Genomic DNA, 5,240 nt, shown 5'->3' on the forward strand with positions numbered 1-5,240 from the left:
TATTAGAACTAGTTATAGGGGTTATCTTTAGACTAAGGAAGGTCTTATAAGCGGCGTGTTAGGCTATTAGGCTTAGTACCTTATACTCCTAGCCTATATATGATTTTAAAGTTAAAACTAGAGAGGAACTTGTTCTAGCGTGCTTAGCGTTAGTTTAGCTGTTTTATAGTTATAAAGTACTTAAGGTTACAATAATTCGTAAGGACTTTAGTTGGCTGGTTAGGTTCTGCTGAGGAAAGTTCTAGTTAGAATTTCTTAAACGCTTATATAATTGCGAGAAGTTCCTTATTATAGATCTCGTAGTTATATTCTTATAGTATAAGCTTAGATAAATAAAATGCGACTAGGTAGAGGAGACCGTTATTGCCTATCTAGGAAAGGACGCCTGCGTTAACGTAGTCTAAGGAGTTAGTTTTAAGATAGAGTTGTTGTCCTGGTATAAAGTAAGCTAGGATGGGTGCTTTAGTAAAAGCATCTTTAAGGTCTTAGAACGCCTTCTTGCATTTAGGCGTCTAGATAAAACGTAGATATATTTTTCTTCCTTTTATAGAAAGGCCCTTGGTTTACATTATTGCTATAAGTAGTGCTATAATACCTAAGAAGTTATATATGAATTTTTAATAAAAGTTAGCGAAACTAAGGAAAGCTTATACGTCTTTAATGCAGTTANGGGTTTGCTATTNNGTAATTNTNNNTACCTTNTTNGGGTCNATACNGACACCCTTAGTAGTAANNATTAGTNTAAGGTATTTTACTTCTATAACTAAGAATTCGCACTTCTTTAAATTAATATAAAGTCCTGCGTCCCTAAGGCGCTATAGGACCTTTTAAACGTGCTCGGTATGCTTAAAAGGGTTATCGCTGTAAATAAGTATATTGTCTAGGTACGTAGAGTAGAAGTCATCAAGGTAGTCCTATAAGGCGTTATTAATATAGCTTTAGAAGCTGCCTGGGCCGTTATATACGCTAAAGGGCATAATAGTATATTTAAATTGGCTAAAGCGCAATACAAATGCGGTTTTCTATTCGTCACCTTCTTATATTTAGAGGCGGTTAAAGGCGGCGATAATATTAAGCTTAGTATAGATTTTGGCTTAACTAAGCTGCTTAAGAGTCTTATGTATAAGTGGTACGGGGTATTAGTTCTTAATTGTAATAGCGTTAAGTCCTCTATAGTTAATATAGAATTAAATACCTTCTCCTAGCTTCTTAGTAAGGAGGATAAGGGCGGCTGCTAGGGATATACTAGGGCAAATAAACCCTTTATTAAGGTGTTCGTTAATATACTTTTTAATAACTAGAAGTTCGTCTTTTAATATTAGGTAGGGTCTCTTATAGAGTAGCGTTTTTCCTTATTTAATATTAATGGCATAGTTATTAGGTTGATGTAGGGGGAGTATATTTACGCTCTTTTATAAGTATACGTTAATAAAGTTATAGTACCTTTTAGGGAGGAGCTTATAGAGTTCCTTGTTAGTAAGTCCTTTTTTAAGCTTTATAAACTTCTTAAAGTCTAAAGGTAAAAGTCCGTAGAGTTCTGTGGGGGCATCATTTTCTAGGAGGTTAACTATATCTATCCTATTACTGTAGAGGACATAGTCCTGTTCTTTATTAAGCTTATATAGTTATAATTAGGAGGCTACGGTAACGGTCTAGCCTTTCCTATATACTATACGGTAGAAGGCCGCGGCACTTATATAGTGGTAGTTAGTTATAGGTAGGGTAATAAGGGGTTCCTTAGGTTGGTATCCTGGGGAGTAGATAGAGGTGGCTAGGCCATATTCTAGGTAGGTCTCTCTACAGTATTTAGAGTTAAAGGTTACTTCTCTCTTTTTCCAGTTAATGGCGGGGTTNTNTTATTTAAGCNAGTTTATTNNNAGGATAATAGGGTAGTTAGTAAGTGGTGTAATATAGGCCTAGAGTTCTTCCTGGTGCCTATTTATATCTAGGTAGAGTTATACCATATAGGTAATCTTCTATATAGTATAACTACCGTTAGTAAGTTATAGGGCGCGGGCTTTAGTAAGGGGTAAGGTAGGTAGGTTATAAGTGCGCACAAATTAGGTATCTATAAATTTATTAGTAGCTTCGCAATTAATTATAGAACGGCTTTTATATTATTTTTTGGCAGTAGTTCCTATTATAGGTAAAACTATCTATTTCCGTCTATTTATCTTTACTAAGTTATCTATTAAGCAGGCCGATATATAGATCCCCTTATTATCAGGGCGTCCTAACCTGCGACTTAGGGCTAGGACTTAGCGTTTTCCATTTCCGTATCCGACTCTACCGCTATTACTACGTCTTTGTCTTATACGGTAGTAGCACATAGCAACATATTTAGTATTTAAGGTACTAGGTTAGGTATTAGGCGGCGGCTGCTAAACCTAGCTATTAGGCAGTTTAGGCTATAGCTATAACAGCCTTCTTAACGACATCTATAGTAACGCTTTAGCTTTTAGAGTAGCTCGCGTTCTCTATTTAGTAGCTTTTACGGGAAGGTTAGTATAAAAAGGTTAATATTAGGACTAGTAGTATTGCTTAGGGTAGTGGGCGTTAGTGGTTTAGTAAGTCCGGAGGGCTTCTATAAGGAGGTCTTTGGGTAGAGGTTTATAGTAGCAATCTAATTTAGTCGTCGTTTAATCTTCCGTATAGCTGCTACTATATTATAAATATTATTATAGTTATAGCTAGCGGCTGCGTAACTAAGGCGATAAATAACTTTTTTAAGAAGATCTTTCTAGTCTTTAGTATTATCTTAGGTAAGGGCTCTAGTATATTCCTAGAATTTAATATAGAACTTATTAAATAATTTAGTAGGGCTTATCTTTAGGGTATATAGTTTAGCTTAGTTAGTGGCTAGTAGGTCGTAGTCGTGGTATATTAGGTTGAGATCGTTAAGGACTTCTTAATAGGACTGCCACTTTTAGGGGCTATTAGTCTCCTATTAGGCAAAGAGTCTATTAAATAGTGTACCCTTTATTCGCCCAATAATGTAGCCAATCTTAGTATCTTCCGTAGGAAAAAGATAGGCGCTCTAAGTTAGTTTCTTGCGGATTTGCATCTTCTAGTAGCTATATTCTTTACGGTCTCCCTAAAAAACTAGGGGATTAGGGTAATGTATATTAGACCCTACGGTAGCAGCTTAGGTTCAGTTATTATAGCTTTTATTGTCGCTTTAGTAGGGATTCCTATTAGGTAAGGCTGCTTAGCGCTAACCCTCCGTTAAGCGTTAAGTAGGTGAAGTTGCCAGGGGCGTAGAGACTTAAATGGCGTTATATGCAGTAAAGAGGTGTCTAGCGTTGTTACGAATGTGCTTATTAAGCTAAGATTATAGGTATTTAATTATGCCTTCTCTTTTAATAACTGTAGCAATAAGTGCGATCTTAGCCTTTTTTAACTGTTAGACGTCGCGTTTAGACACGCGGAGGTCGTCTTTAGTTTCTTAACGCGTGTTATCGGCGAGCGCCTCGCGAGCTTATAGGTCTTAGATAATATCGCAATCTTAGGCAGTACGCATCTCGGCTTGTGTAAGCTTTAGGTGGTAGTTCTATAGAAGGCGGTAGTATTTATCGGGTTCTTATGCTACCATTTTTACGAACGTCTCAGCATCTTATATTTTAATTTTAATAGGTAGTAGCCCTTCCGCTTGCTTGTCCGTAGTTATATAGTTAATAAAAGATAAGATATTATTAGTGTCTATCTCCTTAGGGGTTAAGGCTAGGGCTAATAAATCAAATTCTCCTGGGATTGATTGGCGTCGTAGGTTAAGTATAGGTATTAGATTGTTCTTTGGGTTTAATATAGTAGCTAGTAAGGAATATTGTCTTACTATTATAGGTTCCTTAGAAGTATAAAGTGAGGTAACTTATAGGCACGCTGCTTCTAGTAGCGCCTATAGTATTGCAGAGACGTAGAATTGGTTGTAGGCTAGGTATTAGTGGTAAAAAGGCGCAACGTAATGTCATGGGACGGGGCAGTGGCTATAAGACGTATGTATTCAAGGAGTCTATAAGACGTTGCGCGATCGATCGTAAGGGTCAAGGGCGTAAGGAGGTGATATACCTACGCGTAGCTGACATAAGCTGTACGCGAGGNGTACGCGAGAGCACGGGGCTCTCCTATAGAGGCCCCTGCGGTGGGGTTCCGTAACACGTAAGCAGGCCACGCGTAACTCCTCTAAAGCTAGTGCTATCTACTAGCGTAGTGTTAACTACACTAAGGTTCTTATACTAGCGCTTTTACGTCAGTATAATACTCCTATCTTATATCAATTAAATAAGTCCTTTATTAAACTTAATTGGTATATTAGCGGTTAATTACTCTTACTCCTTAGCCATAAATTTGGCCTTATATAGTTTGCTTTATTTAGCCTTTATAAAGGTATTATCTACGAGGAATAGTATATTATTAGTCTGTAGGCCGACGATTTTAAAAGGCTTATCGCTGTAGAGCAAGCAAGGGTTATACGTGGACTGGTCTATTTACAGCTAATTAACGTAGTATAAATAATAGGTCTTAAACCAGTAGTTTCTAGCTTTAGGTACTCCGTAAAGTGGCTTTATAACCTTTAGAATGGAGTCCGTATCAATTCCCAATTATTTATTTAGCTCGTGTGGTGGTTATACGTAAAACTCGCGGTTTAGGTTCGTAGTGGACTGGACGTAGGCTTATAAGATATCTCGGAGGTAGAGTCGTGTCTACGGTAGTATAGCAGCGATATAGAGAATTAGCCGCTGGCTAACCCGTTAAATTGTTGGTGACTAAGTAAGGACTAGCTCTTTCTCCAAATTATTATAGGCCTATATAATAAGTCGTGATTTCTTAAAGGCTCTATCGGTTCCCTTATTCTTAATCTTATTAATAAACCGTAAGTTAAAGAGTCTAACCCCCTTTAGCATATCGCGTAGCTTAATAATTGTCGGGAATGAGGCAATTTGCCGTCACGTACGGCAAACTGCCGTCACGTAATGGCAAGTTGCCATCACGTGTCGCCGCGGCACTAGCGTGGCGAGGAGCCTTAAGCTCCTCGCCCTTCCTTATTCCAATCAATAAGCTTTATTAACTAACATCACTATAACCTACTCGAGTAGTCATTATTAGTAAGTCACCCTGTATAACTAACACTAATTAGTGGTTAAATACATAGTTAACTACAAAGTAGCTAGGTTTTTAAATAGAAGAGATAGTCTTATATAGGGGTGCTATATGCGCTTATATGGAATAGATCCCAGCAATAC

This window comes from Cenococcum geophilum, assembly GCF_001692895.1.
Source record: "Cenococcum geophilum 1.58 unplaced genomic scaffold K441scaffold_3, whole genome shotgun sequence".
Lineage (NCBI taxonomy): Eukaryota > Fungi > Ascomycota > Dothideomycetes > Gloniales > Gloniaceae > Cenococcum > Cenococcum geophilum.